Source organism: Quercus suber, unplaced genomic scaffold (genome assembly GCF_002906115.3).
Source record: "Quercus suber isolate HL8 unplaced genomic scaffold, Cork oak 2.0 scaffold_34, whole genome shotgun sequence".
Classification (NCBI taxonomy): Eukaryota; Viridiplantae; Streptophyta; class Magnoliopsida; order Fagales; family Fagaceae; genus Quercus; species Quercus suber.
In genome coordinates this window covers 191247-208816 of record NW_027069499.1, presented here as the reverse complement: position 1 = coordinate 208816, position 17570 = coordinate 191247, and the positions used below count along the sequence as shown (strand labels likewise).

At 36.0% G+C, this 17570-nt stretch overlaps 1 long non-coding RNA gene and 1 pseudogene across 1 annotated transcript; one reads left to right on the top strand and one right to left on the bottom strand.

The window, feature by feature from the left end:
- Window positions 1-2650: 2650 nt before the first annotated feature.
- On the top strand, window positions 2651-14655 carry LOC112031786 (uncharacterized; annotated as a pseudogene).
- Window positions 14656-15338: 683 nt separating this feature from the next.
- Window positions 15339-16993, bottom strand: LOC136066391 (uncharacterized). Its single transcript, XR_010627895.1, has 3 exons — window positions 16892-16993; window positions 16590-16693; window positions 15339-16045 (listed from the first exon to the last, which is right to left on the bottom strand). It is a non-coding gene; the product is annotated as an uncharacterized LOC136066391 (long non-coding RNA).
- Between the last annotated feature and the right edge of the window lie 577 nt (window positions 16994-17570).

Here is a 17570-nt window from a genome sequence, read left to right as displayed (position 1 = left end):
CATATTCTGAACCTTTTGAGCTCTTTCAAGTTAGGAAGAGAAAAAGAACCAAAAGCAACAACCTATTCTCCAGAGGGGACTATCATATCTTCCCATCTACCACCAATTCCAAAATTTCAAAGAGAGAGCCTGAGCAAGTCTTGCTCCACACCCGATTAGTGTGTTTCAGCTGCTGTTAAAAGGTAAAGAAGCAGCACTAGCTATCAACTACCACATAGTTTACCTGAGATTAAACAACACGCCAAACTGACCAAGTCAAATCCCAATTTTTATAAAACAAATGTATTAATCATCAAATACATATGCTGGAAAAATTGCATTACCTTGGGTTAATCATTCTCTCAAAAGTATTTGTCTTGAACTTCAAAAGTGCACAGTAGAAAAGCAATGAAAGTATAATGAGGCAAGAGAAGCTCCAGCAAGAATGAGTTCAAAAATGTTTCCCTATATTTAAAATAATTACAAACCAGAGCAATAGTTTGAAGCAGATGAACTAAACTCCTTTTAGTTGCATGACCCTTTCAATATGAATTTTATGTTCCACGACTTCAAGCCCACATAGTTTCATTAGAATTGCATCTTTGGCTTTCAAAAATTGACAACAAAATGTGCACTTGCTTGCTTCTATAAGAAAATTAGAGGATGACAATTTGGACTAACCAGAAGAAATTTACAGGCATATTTGTTAATAATAATTTCGTGCAATGTTAATAACTTGATTGCTTGAACATAGAGGATGGCATTGGCCTTCTGCAGATGAAAGGCGCATTTGCTGGGGTTGAGCTAAGAAAGCACAAACATTGGCCTTGATCATGTGTTTGGTAAAATAAAAATATCAAAGGATCAATGGTGGTAGGAAAACGTTTAATGAATACTAACAAAAGTTTGAACTGGTGCTCATCATTTTTTGCCATTTTGACATTTACCTGCCTGTAAATTGAAATTTATGTATATGAAAGAAACTTTGGTCTATGTACCAGCAATGTACTCCGTACACATATTCACTCTGCAAATCAGACAGCATCTATGAATAATAAGAAAGTACCCATGGATTAAATAAATGTCCTTCAACTTCTTAAATTCAAGCTTACAACAATCAAAGCTGAGAACATACTCTAGTGGAATTTCAAATAAATACCTGACTGTAACGTTCAATTGTTGTGGCAAGCAGATGGTGTTGTGGATGTTTAGCTTAACTGGCCAAAGCTCTCAATATTATGCCATTGCCTTTGTGTGTAATGCGAGTCATCTTGGAGCAATTTTATCCATTCTCCTTATGCACCATTGTTCCAGGCATTAAGCAACGGGCCTGAATTATTGTGAAAGTCAAAATTTGCACTTGAAAGCTCCAAGATTTTAAAAATCATTTATGATTACAACTCCAAATTTTATACCAACAAATACAAATCAATTGAACAAAACTAAAAACTACAGAGCATCTCTGGCTTTGAAAAGCACACTAGTAATTTCTAGCTTTAAAAAGCGTATTGGGTCAAGGTTGTGTAACCAACCCAAATGTCTAACCTGTCCTCTCTCTCAATCATATGGCAAAGAGGAGGTCCTTGTGGGCTGCAAATTAACCCATCAGCCATTCTAAAGATATGGGGCCCATACTAGAGAGACCTGACTCAGCCCATATAAAATATATCTTTTTAAAAAACAAATATCTGAGAAAAAGTTTAAAAACCCAGATTTTAGTAATAAAGGCCCGACCCACAAAGTACACATATTCACTCTGCAAATCAGACAGCATCTATGAATAATAAGAAAGTACCCATGGATTAAATAAATGTCCTTCAACTTCTTAAATTCAAGCTTACAACAATCAAAGCTGAGAACATACTCTAGTGGAATTTCAAATAAATACCTGACTGTAACGTTCAATTGTTGTGGCAAGCAGATGGTGTTGTGGATGTTTAGCTTAACTGGCCAAAGCTCTCAATATTATGCCATTGCCTTTGTGTGTAATGCGAGTCATCTTGGAGCAATTTTATCCATTCTCCTTATGCACCATTGTTCCAGGCATTAAGCAACGGGCCTGAATTATTGTGAAAGTCAAAATTTGCACTTGAAAGCTCCAAGATTTTAAAAATCATTTATGATTACAACTCCAAATTTTATACCAACAAATACAAATCAATTGAACAAAACTAAAAACTACAGAGCATCTCTGGCTTTGAAAAGCACACTAGTAATTTCTAGCTTTAAAAAGCGTATTGGGTCAAGGTTGTGTAACCAACCCAAATGTCTAACCTGTCCTCTCTCTCAATCATATGGCAAAGAGGAGGTCCTTGTGGGCTGCAAATTAACCCATCAGCCATTCTAAAGATATGGGGCCCATACTAGAGAGACCTGACTCAGCCCATATAAAATATATCTTTTTAAAAAACAAATATCTGAGAAAAAGTTTAAAAACCCAGATTTTAGTAATAAAGGCCCGACCCACAAAATTAGCACAGTGGCCTATTCTTCAGTGTTTATGTGGTAGTACAAAGCACTCAAGTTTTGCCCTGATTCTGTACATAATCCCATCCTCTAAACCCCATATGACCATATCTATTATAAGAGAATTTCTAAGGGGAAGAAATTGATAATAACATTCATGAAGCTTGGTTTAGGAGAACATAGTTGTTATTAAGCCTAACCGACTTCGTCGGCGACGCAGCTGGCGGCGGAGAAGCCGGTGGAGTTTGCACTGCCGAGCACGATAACGCTGTCGGAGATCCAGCGTGACCGGCTCACGAAGATCGCGGAGGATAACTGGTCGAAAGCTGCCGGAGGAGGAGGAGGAGGTAAAGGCTCCGGCGGTGAGAAGCGGTTGGATCTGGAGCTGGTGAAGGAGATTTACAGGACGAAGTTTTGTTATGCAATGAGGTTTAAAAAGTTCTGATTTTTGCATCCCATTTAATAGCTTGGTAAAGGCTTTCTTTAGATTTGGTAACACCGTTATACAATGCCAGAGCCCAGGCTACTTTGCGGGTTACTGATTTGAGACCCTTTTTCCTTGGAAAAATCTTGTACCCGGATTGCCTTCAATATGATGCCATATTCTTATGATAAAATTACACTCAATAAATAAGTGATCCCTGCTCTAAATGTAACCCTCACAGAAAACACACAAGAGAATTGCCTTGATAGCACAAACTCAAGAATCTATCACAATTGCTAAGCCTATTTCTAAGGCCAGCTAGCTTATAAATTTGTCTTGGAATACTAAAAGAGTCCTAGACCATACTCCACCAATCCACAACTGAAAGTTTAGACCTGATAGCTTCCCACGTATTTGCACAATTGACGACACTGGATTTGAAGAAAGGCCATGCAACAGAATCCCTCTTCCCAAGCTCACCTTGAACACTTTAACTTCAATTTCAACCAGAACATCAGCTTTAGCTAGCACCCATCACCAATTATTGATCAGATAAAACACTGGAGATTTGAAAATTGATGTTGCTGCCAGTATCATAAACAACTCTGAAACCATATTTAGGAAACAAAAGACCATCTGAGCGTGAGTTATCTAGCAACACAAAAACATCTCCTCCCTGCTCAATTCTATGTTCTTGTAAATGCCTAGCTAGCTCTCTAAGAAGTAATTTCCATTTTTTCTCCAACCCCATGATGCATCACAAGGAATATGACAACCCAAAATCTTCTATTCCTTAACAGATACTCAAAACCCATTGAATTCATATGGAACCTGCTTTAACAAAAATATTCCAAATGTGCTTAGAATTTCTTCCTTATTCCATTAAACTACTTTCTTTAAAGCTAATCTTCCTCTCTTTTTGGGGCACACACCAAATCCCAAGCCTTGTTTGCCACTAAAGATGAGTCATCACTTATTGGTGCCCTTACACAAGAAGCCCTAGAGCAATGATTCTCACAATTTTAGCAGGGAGAATAAAAATACCAGTCCAATATACCTGAATTCCATGCAAGACAGATTGAAGCAATTGTAATCTTCCTGCAAATGACAGATGCTTTGTGGACCATATAACAGCTATGTTGTTTGCATGTGTAATTTACCAATAAAAAAGAAGCTATATGCATGTGTGTATAATGCTGTAATATGCACTTTTTTATTCTATTAAAAGAAGCAGATAAAAGACTCGGTCTAATCTGGTGTAATAGTTTTGTGACACTTTAGCTGTAGAAGTATGAGGTTTTTGGTGTTCTGTTTTGTAAATGTGGTTATGGGGGATTGATTTTGAATGGGATGGATAGTTATGATGAGCTTCTGAAGTCACAGTTTTTTTATGTGGAAAACTTGCAGTTTCGGGAGAATGTGGCAGCTTGGGTATGCTTTTATGATCGAAAAGACATTTTCAAGGGATTCCTTGAGAGGGTTCTTCGGCTGAAGGAGGTTTGTCTACTTTTTCTTTCTATGGTTGTATTTTGGTCCTTTCATTATAAGGACTTTTGTAGTTGTTTTGTTTGCTTATGAATTTTTGCAGCATGTTTGTTGGGTTTTTGTGTCTATCATGATGAGACTGGTTTTTGCATTATCTGTATTGCGTTTAAAAGGATTATTTAGTATGTGCACTCCCATAATATATGCTCACTTTCTTTGAATGCGTAATGGTCATAAACTAGCATGATTTCTAATGAAACCTCTGATTAAATGGTCTAACTCTTTGAGAATTTACAAACTTGTAAATGTCTTATTTGATGTATGACATCTCCAAAGGTGCTTTTATTACGTTCTCAGCTACTATAGTCCATGTACTTGTTGATTTTTTCCGGATATAATTTATTACTTGTCAAAAGAAAAGGCAGTTATGAATTTTGCTTTTTAAAAGAACTTCTATGAAGGTAGGTTTACTTTTAAACATATGATCTGATTATCTGATGAACTTGATGTACTGTTGATGTATTTGAATCTCTTATATGTCAAATGTAACTGTAGGGAATAGAATTAAGCATTGCCGAGAAGACGAATTACTTGGTTTTCATGATCAATGCCTTTCAGGTATGCTAACATTTTACTTTATGCTTTGATCAAATATATTTAGATGTTAGAAACAATCACTTGTTGGATGTCTCTAACCTATTATGTGGTCCATATATGCATTATCTCCTAAACCTTTTAATTTGCTTAATTAGCACTGTCGTACTCTTATTTATGTGATATGTAGTACTATATTATTTATATCTCATTATATCAATTCTTCCATTTTTCTTTAATTTACATTTCATGGTCTTATGAAGTTAGAATGATTAAGTTGCTGATGGTTAGTTTTTTGCACTTCTAAATTCTCAGTGGAAAGAAATGAACTTCAGACTCTCACTTAAAATATACCTGTATTTGATTCTTCGTAAGTAGAGCTGCATAATATTTATTGCCCTTATGATAAGAAATAATTGAAAGTTATCTAAACTCAAGTTTGTCCAGACGTTGTTACATGCTCAACGCAGTCATACATTTGGTCATGTATACATATGCCTGTGTCTATAAACTTATATTGTACAATTCATTCTTGCACATAAATGAGTTCTTGTTTAGTTGTTTGTCTGTTGATTTATATGTTGTTTAACAGAGCTTGGGAGATGAGGTTGTCAGTGAGACTGTGTTGAGATTAGCAAGTTTGCAATCCTGGCACAGTTTGTCATATGGTCGTTTTCAGGTATGTCACATGCTTTTTCTTAATCTGTTTCCATAGTGGTTGGAATTTATTAAATATCTGCTTCTCTTCTCTGTAGATGTAGCTTTGTCTTAATCAGGAATTGATCAAGAAATGGAAAAGAATGATAAAGAGAGAAGCTAAGGAGGCAACAAAGCGAGGAGAGCTTTTTGACCCGTCAACTAAGCTTGAAGTGAAATTCTTGAGAAATCTTATCGAAGAATTTCTGGAGGTTTTATCGTACAATAAACTATGAAAATATTGTTTGATCTATAACTATGGTGCACAAGGCATTTATGTTTAAGTTTATCAATTTGTACCAGGTATTGGATTCAACGGTTTTTTCCCAGGAACAACATGTTAATGAAGATCATAAAATAATTGATGCTTATGGTTTGAAGCAAGTTGACAATGCTTGTGTTTTGTACTGTGAGAGGTTTATGAAATTTCTTATTGATCTCTTGAGCCAACTGCCAACAAGGAGGTAAAGTGCACTTTTTTTTTTCTTATCATTTTCCACACTCCCTTTTGAAGATGTGGAGTGCACGTCAACTCAATTGCTAGCATCCTTCATTAGTTCTCTTTATGAGTGGTCTTTTGCATTGGGTCTTGCAAATAGTAATTCTGTTCAATGTTTCATAGAGTCCATTCATATGTAGATATTTTTTCCGTTTGTAATACATAAGGGTACTTTGTGACTTTTTTCGTGAAATAATCTCGTTTCAATAAAATTATTCTTACTTTCGTTAAAAAAAAAAAGTTTCGTAAACTTATATCTGAGCAGATGTGGATGGGCTTATGTGAGTGCTTTCTGTGTTTTTTTAATGGTAATTTTAGTTTGAATTTACACTTAGTATCCGTTTGGATACTGATGAAACTCCCAGCATTTGCGTTTGCGTTTCCTTTTTTCTTTTTTGGAAGCGTGTTTCCGTGGCTTTATGTCACACCAATGGGTCCCGTGCACTGTTCACGAGACCCACAAACCTCTTTTTTTAACAACTTTTTCATTAAAAATGGGTCTCACAGCACTATTTACACATTTAAAAATTATTTTGCTACAGTGTTTTCAGTTTTTAGCAAAATAAGCAGTATCCGAACGGACCCTTAATTAAGTTTAGCAAGTAGAAACATGAAATGGGACTTTTTTCTGTTCTGATCTATAATAGTTTCCTTGGTTTTTATGTTTTTAAAGTTGAGATCTTAGTGTTTTGTTCTTCAATCTTGCCTATATGTGGAGAATAATCTTAAAAGTTCAAAATGATACCATACAACTAGTTCCTGTTCCCCACATTATTTGACATTGGTTTCTTTAGATTGTGGTGATTATTTTATCACATACTAGATCTTCCTTGGAAAAGATTTTTCCAAGTGAAATTATATGCTTTTATGATCTGTGAAAGGTGGAATCCTTTGGTCAACTTATTTACTCATGCTATGTTTTATCATTATTTTTTCTTATTGAGTTCTATTTATCATCTTTTTTATGGGAATAATTTTTTTTTTTTTTTCCAAAACATTTTCACTTTTCTGGGGCATATAGGTACTTGAGACCTCTTGTTGCTGATGTGGCTGTTGTTGCCAAGTGCCATATGAGTGCACTCTATAAACATGAGAAGGGGAAACTCTTTGCACAACTGGTCAACTTGCTGCAGTTTTATGAGAAATTTGAGGTTAATGATCATGTTGGGACTCAACTGACAGATGATGAGGTGCTGCAGTATTATTGTTATCACCATTATTGCTGTGATTATTGTTTAATTCAATTTGATAAATGTCTCAACTTTCTTTCCATTGGTGCTTGTAGTTGCGAGAACTTGCATTGGCTAACATTGGTGCAATTAACAAGCGGGCTGATCTCTCTAAGAAGTTGTCCGAGCTTTCTCCTATGGATTTGAGGGATTTGGTTTGCCACAAGGTTTGTAAATGAATGATTGATTACACGTTGCCTTATGTTGATAGCCACTTTTGATCTCATGCCTAGGACCAGAATGAGTTCTTGTTGATCTTCATGTGGAGTTTGTTTAGTGCTTCCTCTATTCGTGCACAACTGTTTATGCAAACGTCATTTTTGTTGCTTTGGCTCCCAAGAATTATCACTCTTTTACCTCTAAAATCACAAGTTGTAAAATTCTACCATCAGTCAGCACAGTACTGAGAAGAACTAGACGTATTTTTTATTTTAGGAGTGTATGAGAAATTTAATAAAGTTTCCTTTCTCTTTTTTTTTTTTTTTTTTTTGGGGTGGGTTTGGGAAGGGGGATGCAAATTAATAATATAATCTTTAATGTCTCTGCTGAGTGGTAAGTTGATTATAAGTACTTGTTTAGAACAACAAGTTCTGGGATTTACCCTGTGAAGACCTTAACATTAATGATTCTGCATGTAGTATTGTAAACTATATTAGAAATTTTTGGCTTTAACTGCTATTGGGTTTTAGAAATAAATTATATTTTAATAATTTTTTTTGTACATGAAAGTCCCTATATTGTCCCTTGCAGACTCAAGAGAAAGTTATTCTTCTGTAATTCTGTCTGGGGCAAATCTGGTATACTGATGCTGCCATTCATCTTGTGTTGCACTAGTTTAAAATCATGCCATGAAACCATTTGGCTGTAATATTCTTTCTTAATGTACTCTCCCCTCTCACGCTTTCTCCCTATGTGTGACTGTGTTTACGTATAAAGATATTGTTTTAAAAACTGTATGATTTTTGGACACTAGCTGACATGATCCCTTTTTGCAGCTCAAACTGATCTCAGAGGAAGATCCCAGGTCAGAAAGGGTTGATTTTCTTATTGAAGTCATGGTCTCCTTTTTTGAGAAACAACAATCTCAAAAAGAAGCCATAAATGCTCTCCCACTCTACCCAAATGAGCAAATTATGTGGGATGAAAGCCTTGTACCAAGCATAAATTATTCTGGCGAGGGTTGCCTAGCTCTTCCAAAACTTAATTTACAATTCTTAACGCTTCATGATTATCTTTTGCGAAATTTTAATCTCTTCCGTCTTGAATCAACATATGAGATACGTGAGGATATTTAGGAAGCTGTACCACATCTCCTTGCCTACATCAATAATGAAGGAGAAACTGCTTTTTGCGGTTGGTCAAGAATGGCTGTGCCAATTAAAGAATTTAAGATCACCGAGGTAAAACAGCCAAACATTGGAGAAGTCAAGCCGTCATCTGTTACTGCAGACGTGACTTTTAGCATTTCCAGTTATAAAGCACAAATAAGATCAGAGTGGAATGCCCTTAAAGAGCACGATGTTCTGTTTTTACTTTTGATTTGCCCTTCATTTGAGCCTCTAAGTGCTGAAGAAGCTGCCAAGGCAAGTGTGCCACAAAGGCTTGGACTTCAATACGTGAGGGGATGTGAGATTATTGAGGTTCGTGATGAGGAGGGAACTCTCATGAATGATTTCACAGGAAGAATTAAAAGAGATGAGTGGAAGCCTCCAAAAGGGGAACTGAGAACTGTAACTGTTGCTTTAGATACAGCGCAATACCACATGGATGTCAGCAATATTGCAGAGAAAGGTGCAGACGATGTTTACGGGACATTCAATATATTGATGAGGAGGAAGCCAAAAGAAAACAATTTCAAAGCAATTTTAGAGTCTATAAGAGATCTTATGAATGAATATTGTATTGTTCCTGATTGGCTAGTGAGGGGATGTGAGATTATTGAGGTTCGTGATGAGGAGGGAACTCTCATGAATGATTTCACAGGAAGAATTAAAAGAGATGAGTGGAAGCCTCCAAAAGGGGAACTGAGAACTGTAACTGTTGCTTTAGATACAGCGCAATACCACATGGATGTCAGCAATATTGCAGAGAAAGGTGCAGACGATGTTTACGGGACATTCAATATATTGATGAGGAGGAAGCCAAAAGAAAACAATTTCAAAGCAATTTTAGAGTCTATAAGAGATCTTATGAATGAATATTGTATTGTTCCTGATTGGCTACACAATGTATTTTTGGGCTATGGGAATCCTTCTGCAGCACAATGGACTAACATGCCTGATCTTTTGGAAATGGTAGATTTCAAAGATACTTTTCTTGATGCTGACCATTTGAAAGACAGTTTTCCGGATTATTAGGTTTGCTATTGTTTGCCTTTTCTTTTGATGTTTTATGTATAATCATGCGTTGAGTAAAAATATGTCACTTAAAAACTACCTTTCCTTCTCTTCTTTTAGGTTTGTTTTATAAATCCAGATGGCAGCGAAAACTTGCAGCCGATGCCTCCTTTTCGAATTAGGCTTCCCAAGACGCAGAAAGGCGGTAGTCATGCACTTACTGGGAATAAAATATCTGGTGTTGATTCAGCAGATGGTGTCAATATGGAGGATACTCTCATTGTTGAGGCATACACTCCTCCGGACCCAGGTCCTAATCCCCAAGATCAGCCAAAACAGAACTCAGTTAGATTTACACCTACACAGGTGCTATGCAACTATTTTTTTCAATTGCACTGTGTTATTTTTCATGCTTATTTGTGTTAAATCCTTTCTGATGATCCAAAGTCCTTCGCCTATTTATTGTAATCCTCTTATATAATTGGTACTTATCCCATTGGCTGCATGAATTTAAGTTTGAATTGGCCAATTTGTTAACTAAATTGATCATTCAGTGGGCCTTTATATAATTATATGCAATTTGTATCTCAGTTTAAACTTGATTATTTAAACTTGATTATTATGTTAAACAATAAAGTCATAGTTAGCTCTTTACTGTCCTGTTCTAATTAGATTAATAGTAGTATCTAAATAGGGATGATCAGATGGGGAAGAGAGGGAAATTCACCCCCTGAACATTTTGACTGGAAAGAAACAGTGCTGAACCACACTAACAGATACTAGGGCTTATGAGAGGAAACTAGCTTAAGTATTCGTCCCCAGGTTGTGTGAGTTATCCCTCCTAACAGGAAAGAGAAATGAGAAGTAAGAAAGTAAATGGACTTTAATCTTCTCCTGGGCTAAATTTGCTCTCTTTTTATTGACTGAATTGGTCATCTGTTTATCATGGTTGTATGACTGAAGTTTTTGCTACCAGAGTTTTAGCCTTGAAATTCATCTTTATGTTCAGGCAATTTATGATTTAGACACGGCATCTGATATTTTTTTTACTGATTATTGACATTTTGGTTGTCTTTTGTGTTTATTTTACCTTGTGAAAGTGAATGACACATATGCAAGATTTTGGAATATCAAGGATTCTCATTGGATTTTCATATTGAGAATTACAATCATTGATGGCTGGTATTGTGAATGGTCTTTAATATTGTGAATGGTACATATGCTAATTTCACTGGATGATATTATGCATGTAACCATATTGAATACCCTTTCGTAGTATAGCCAATGGGGAAGGTACATAGACTAGCATACCTCATGTGCATAATTAGGCTTCCTGCTCTATGTTGGAGCTAACTTGTTCAACTCCATGTTGATAATAAAATGCACAGACTCTTGGCTTGGAAGATATCTCTCTTTATTTTTGTTTTAGTTTCACGAATGGATGAAAAACATTATCCTGATACCTTTTTGTGTAAAGTGTAAATTGTGGGTTATATATTTGGTAAGTCATTATCTGGGATCCTCAAATCTTTGTTGCAGTCTTGTGAGGAATTCTGTGAATAAACTTATTTTTGTGCTACTTTGGAAAAATTATTCGACTCTAAAAAAAAAATGCAACTGTAGTTTAGTTCTAGTGTTCTCATATTTTGCTTCTAGATTCATTTCAACATTGGTGCTGGTGTTTGTGTGAACATCATTACTTACAATATCCATGTTTACATCTTTTTGAAAGTGTCACTAAGTATTTGTTGTGTTTTTTGTTGCACAGATTGGAGCAATCATCTCTGGTATTCAGCCTGGACTAACTATGGTTGTGGGTCCACCTGGTAGGGAAAAACTGATACAGCTGTGCAAATCCTGAATGTGCTTTATCAAAATTGTCCTTCTCAGCGGACATTGATAATCACACATTCAAATCAGGCTTTGAATGACCTTTTTGAGAAGATAATGCAGGTACCACTTCAGGATGATAACTTTGTCCTTCCTCTTCATTTGTATAGTGATTATGCTTGAGCTTGTAGTGTGTACGGTTCTTTGGCTACTTGTAGGATAGTTTTTAATGCATCTTCATGTTTATTGTTTTAGAGGGATGTACCCGCACATTATCTACTCCGTCTTGGTCAAGGAGAACAAGAACTAGCAACTGATCTCGATTTTAGTAGGCAAGGCCGTGTGAATGCAATGCTTGTCCAACGTTTAGAACTGCTTGGTGAAGTGGAGAGGTTGGCTAGATCTCTTCAACTGCCTGAGGATGTAGGTTATACATGTGAAACTGCTGGATATTTCTGGTTACTTCATGTATACTCGCACTGGGAACAATTCTTGGCGGCTTGTGCTGAGAATGAAGATAAACCAACATTTGTTAAAGACCACTTTCCCTTCAAGGAATTTTTCTCTGACACTCCACATCCAATTTTTATGGGTGAGTCTTTTGAGAAAGACATGAGAGCAGCTAAGGGGTGCTTTCGTCATCTTAAGACCATGTTTCAAGAGCTTGAAGAGTGTAGGGCATTTGAATTGCTCAAGTCAACGGCTGATTGAGCAAATTATCTCATGACCAAGCAGGCAAAGATTGTTGCAATGACTTGCACTCATGCGGCACTCAAGAGGAAGGATTTTCTTCGGCTAGGTTTCAAGTATGACAACTTGTTGATGGAAGAAAGTGCTCAAATATTGGAGATTGAGACCTTCATCCCAATGTTGCTCCAGAGGCAAGAAGATGGTTATGCATGGCTTAAGCGCTGCATCCTGATTGGTGATCATAACCAGTTGCCTCCTGTTGTGAAGAACATGGCTTTCCAGAAGTATAGCCACATGGATCAGAGTCTATTTACAAGGTTTGTTCGTCTCGGCATTTCTTATATTGAGCTCAATGCCCAGGGTAGAGCCAGGTCAAGTATAGCCAAACTGTACAACTAGAGGTACAGAGATTTGGGTGACCTTCCTTACGTAAAGGAGGATGCTGTCTTCCATAGAGCAAATGCTGGATTCTCCTATGAGTATCAGTTAGTGGATGTGCCCGATTACCAAGGTCGAGGTGAAAGCGCCCCTTCCCCTTGGTTTTATCAAAATGAGGGAGAAGCTGAATATGTTGTCAGTGTCTATATGTACCTGCGTTTACTTGGGTACCCATCAAATAAGATATCCATCTTGACAACTTACAATGGCCAGAAACTTTTGATCCGTGATGTTATCAATAGAAGATGTGTTCCATATGACTTCATTGGTCCACCCAGCAAGGTAAATTACTAAGCGTACCCCCTTTTACATTATAATTAGCAGGCATATCAACAGTTAAATTGTGGGTCAGGATGTGTAAATTTTACATTTTTCGGGATGAACATGTGCTCTACCAAGAGCAGAGGCCTGGTTGGACTCTTCTAATTGATGGTTTCACTTTTTTAATATCCTGTGTGCATCTTAAACATGATTAACTACCCTAGCCATCCTTTGTGAGGTTTTATTTTATTGTCATTGTTGCCTGTTTAGATGTTATTCTTCTAAAATATTAGTAGGACCGCGCTATGTTATCATATTAATATGTCACTGTTTTCACTAATGTTTGTGTATAGGTTACAACTGTTGATAAGTTTCAAGGTCAGCAAAATGATTTTAAATTGCTGTCTCTTGTGCGAACTCGCTTTGTTGGTCACCTTCGTGATGTTAGAAGATTGGTTGTTGCCATGTCTCATGCCCGACTTGGTTTGTATGTGTTTTGTCGCCGATCTCTGTTTGAACAATGCTATGAACTGCAGCCTACATTTCAACTTCTGCTTCAGAGACCTGATCGCCTTGCCCTCAATCTAAATGAGATCACATCATATACAGAACGACATGTTGAAGACACTGGACCTATCCATCTTGTCAGTGGTGTTGAGGAGATGATTAGCATTTTTAACTGGAGGTATCAGGTATGTATGGCTTTCTTTTTCGGGTTTTAAATTTCTGTCCTCATTAGTGCATGATTGGTGCATCGATTTGGAAAGAAGTTTTGACTTTAGGTTATGCAGTATGCTTTTAATTGCTTAAATTTGTATCACACTTGAATGTAATCTATATCCTCATCCATGCAGGATGATGGCTTAATCTGTTAACCTGGACCTTTTTCTTAAATTTTATTGTTTTGGTTACCTGTAATTGCACAATTGGCTGAATTCTAAAGTTGAGACTTTGTAATTTTCTTGATGTCAGGAACGATACATGAGTCATCAATTTGATCATTATATGACCTACTTGGGACAAAATGATCAACAAAATTCAACAACTTTGTTCGATGCCATGGACACCGATACACCTTCTGTGCAACATGAAAGCAGCATGGAAGAGGATACTAGGATTGATGGGGATGTTCTGCCTGCAAGTCATTCAAATGGGGAAGTAGATAAGGAAGCTAGTAAAAATGGTGAAAATGATAGGCAACCTGAAAGCAATTCAAGTGAGGAAAATATGATGGAGTAGTGTAGTTAATAGTGCTTCTCACAGGAGTCCTCTTCTTTTGCTAATTTTAAATGATCTGGAGGTTCAGTTTTATGTCAATCACAATCATGGCAACCAGCCAATGCCTTTCCTAAAACTGAGGTATTAAGCTAATAACTGCAGAGACTAGGTCTCAAGTCCTTCATTGGTGTTTAGGTGAAAAACTTGGAACTCAAAAATAGGCCTGGAAGTTGTGAGACTAAACTACTGAAGAGCAAGCACGTCATGTGGCAGAAAGAAAAGATGCATGTTGCATATCAAAATATGTTTCAGCTGTACAGTGCCAAATTTGTTGAACATTTTTGTATCCTGAGATAGGAAATTATCTGTTCCTACTGTCTATACCAAATGCTAATTGTAAGTAAAGCATCATGCAATTTTGGGCTTAGCTAATGTTGTTGCTAATTTAATCCAACTATGACTATGCTTTTTTTCTTACTAATGGTGGAAAATGTTATCATTGTACACTCATTTTGAACTGTTTGTGTGCGCATGTGCACGTAAAAAAGTTTGAGATTTTAATGGTGGTTTAGAATGGCTTTGTATTTGGCTACTCACACTTGGTTTTTTTATTTTTTTTATTTTTGTCTAATCACACCCTTTATACTTTTAGGTTGATTTAATCTCATCTCTTTTAGCTATATTTTTGCATCAAATTACTAATGAAAGTGTCACGTAGTATTCAATTGGTTTACTAATTAACGAATACATGACATTCGGGATATTTTTGCGCAATTGCCTTTTTATATTTAAAATCACCTTAAGAAAAATGTAAAATATAGAATAGTTCTTTAATTTATTTTAGAATTAAAAATGTATTTTTCCAGTTTAGGTTCACTTATTGGCATCCTCATTGGTTTATAATTTAAATAGATATTTTGTGAAATACTTCTTGTTCATCATATTTATTTTCTTTCTTTTTTCCCCGGATAACCCAGGAGCATTCAGCCTCCTTTAAACCCCATCTGTCCCCATGTCTATGATAGTACACGTTCATTAGATTTGAATAGAGCCGATGTTTTAGAATAAGATAGGTGTTGGGTTTACACTTTACACCTTAGTAAAGTCTCACATCAAATACGAACAACAAGATAAAAATGTAAATATAACATAATTAGGTCTAAACTCATATGCTAGAGCCCACACATGCGTGCTTGAATCTCTTCACACTTAATGTTCTTAGCTATATAAAAGCTTACAAATACAAATTGTCACTTCATAATGTTCTTAAGCATGAAAATGACCATTTATTTACAAATTTTATCAAATCTAGGTGCTAAGGCCCCAGTCTCTCCATTGCTCTTCATTGTATAATTGTACACAGAGAAGAGTTTGCAAAGATGTTTGATAGAGGTCCAAAGCTTACACCATGAGACATAAATCTTTGAATGTCTATAAACAAATAAATCAATTGAATGAACCTAACAATCACAGAGCACCTTCTGGTTGGAGAAAACATATTAGTAATTACTGTTACTAAAATCAAGAATTGCCTTGATTTTTCAAGGAACAAGAGCTGGGTAATCTTGGGTCAACAGCCAGCTTTCCCTGTCTAGTTCAGGCACCATTGTCTCAGCATAAGACTATAAAATTCTTGATGGGAAAAAGCGAGTTGGATGCTTCCTACTGGTGACTGAAAGCAACCTTGGCAAGAGGAGTGACTTGCTGAGCCTATGAGCTGATTGTAGTTAGGAAGAGGAAAAACAAAAGTAGCAACATGTCATCTGGCAAGGACTTCAAATCTTCATGACCACCGCCATTTCCAAAATCTCGAAGAGTCTTTATGAGCCCATATCGATCCGCAGGTAGTGTGTTTGATTCTTAGAAGCCCCCATCCACCCGCTGGCAGTGTTTGCTGCATCTGATGATGTTAATTGAATTTAAACTAAGCATATGAAATGTAAAATAATTCATTCCTAAGTTGAAAATAAGAAATCATACAATATATCACCCCCCTACCCTCACTTTAATAAAATAAGAAAAATGGTGCATTTTCTGAAATGCATTGATAAATTCACTTTGGATGATTGATATTTACATTCAAATGCAATGAAAATCAATAATTTTTATACTGTGTTTAAGTATCGGATAGAATATAACTCAGCATTATCAAGCACCAAAATTTGCCAAGATTGGTTTGTAAAATTGAAGAAGAAATTCTTTTAACAAACAAAGGATTTGTTCAGAAATGTTTTTCTAATTTTAAAATAATGATAAATCAGAGCACTGGTTTGAAACAAATGAGCTAGCCCCTATTTTGTTCAGGATCTGTTCGGTATGGATTTTTTCATTCCATGACTTGCAAGCTCACATGGTTCTCATTAGAACTCTGCTTCACTTTTTTAAAATTCAACATCAGAATTGCACTTGTATATGCTTCTATTTGAAAATTAAAGGATTTTTACCTAGGACTAATCAGAAGAAGCATAAGGCAGATCTGTCCACAGCCAAATAAGGGCATTTGTTGGTGGTGAGCAGAGAAAGCCAGGACATTGGCCTTGTTCATGTGCTGCACAAAATAAAATATTAGGACTAGTGATGGTAAGGAAATGTTTTAGGAGTACTACCAAAAAGTTAAGTGATGCCTATTATTTCTTAATCTTTTTGAAAAAATATACAAAAAGAAAAAAGGAAAAAGATTCAAAGGATTTGAAACTTGGAAATGCATAAATGAAGGGTTAGTCTAGTGGAAACTAGGATGGAGTACTTGGTGAGATTTGGAATGCTACCGCCACCAATACTCTTTCGATGATATGATAAGTTTCTCCTGAATTTCCCAAGCTCCTCTTGTCAAGCATATGGCAAGGTTAGAAAATACAATTTGAATTCAAGAATTAAGTGCAAAAGAACAAAATTATTATCTTAAAACATTTGCTTGACATTTCACAAAGAAATAATGAAGTTGAAGAAATTTCAAGATCCTGGCTCATACTTGATTTTTTCCTGAAGGAAATTATTTCTTTTAATCAAATTTCAATGCTGACAATGAGGACCACCAGTGGTTATTTTTTCCATTGCTCTCAGGGCCAACCTCCAGCACCAGTAACAAGAAGGTTAGGAAACTTGAGAATAAATCTTGAAAACAAAAAATAAATAAATAAGCGTAGTAAACCATTTTTAGAAATCTTGAAGAAAGAGGTTTAATGCTTACCAAAAGTGCTGGTTGCCGAGGAAGTTTAGTTGGTTGGCTGAAGTCACCCTGGATTTTGAAAGCAAGGTAATAATTTTCATATCACAAGCTTGAATCTCAAGGGCTATTTATAGCATACATATCTGGAAGCACAAAAGAAATACAAGTCAGATGGAAAACAGGTAAAATTGTGCAGAAGCCTTGAAAATAAATTAAAATATTAAAGAGGAAAAAAGTTTAATAGCAAAATGCTGGT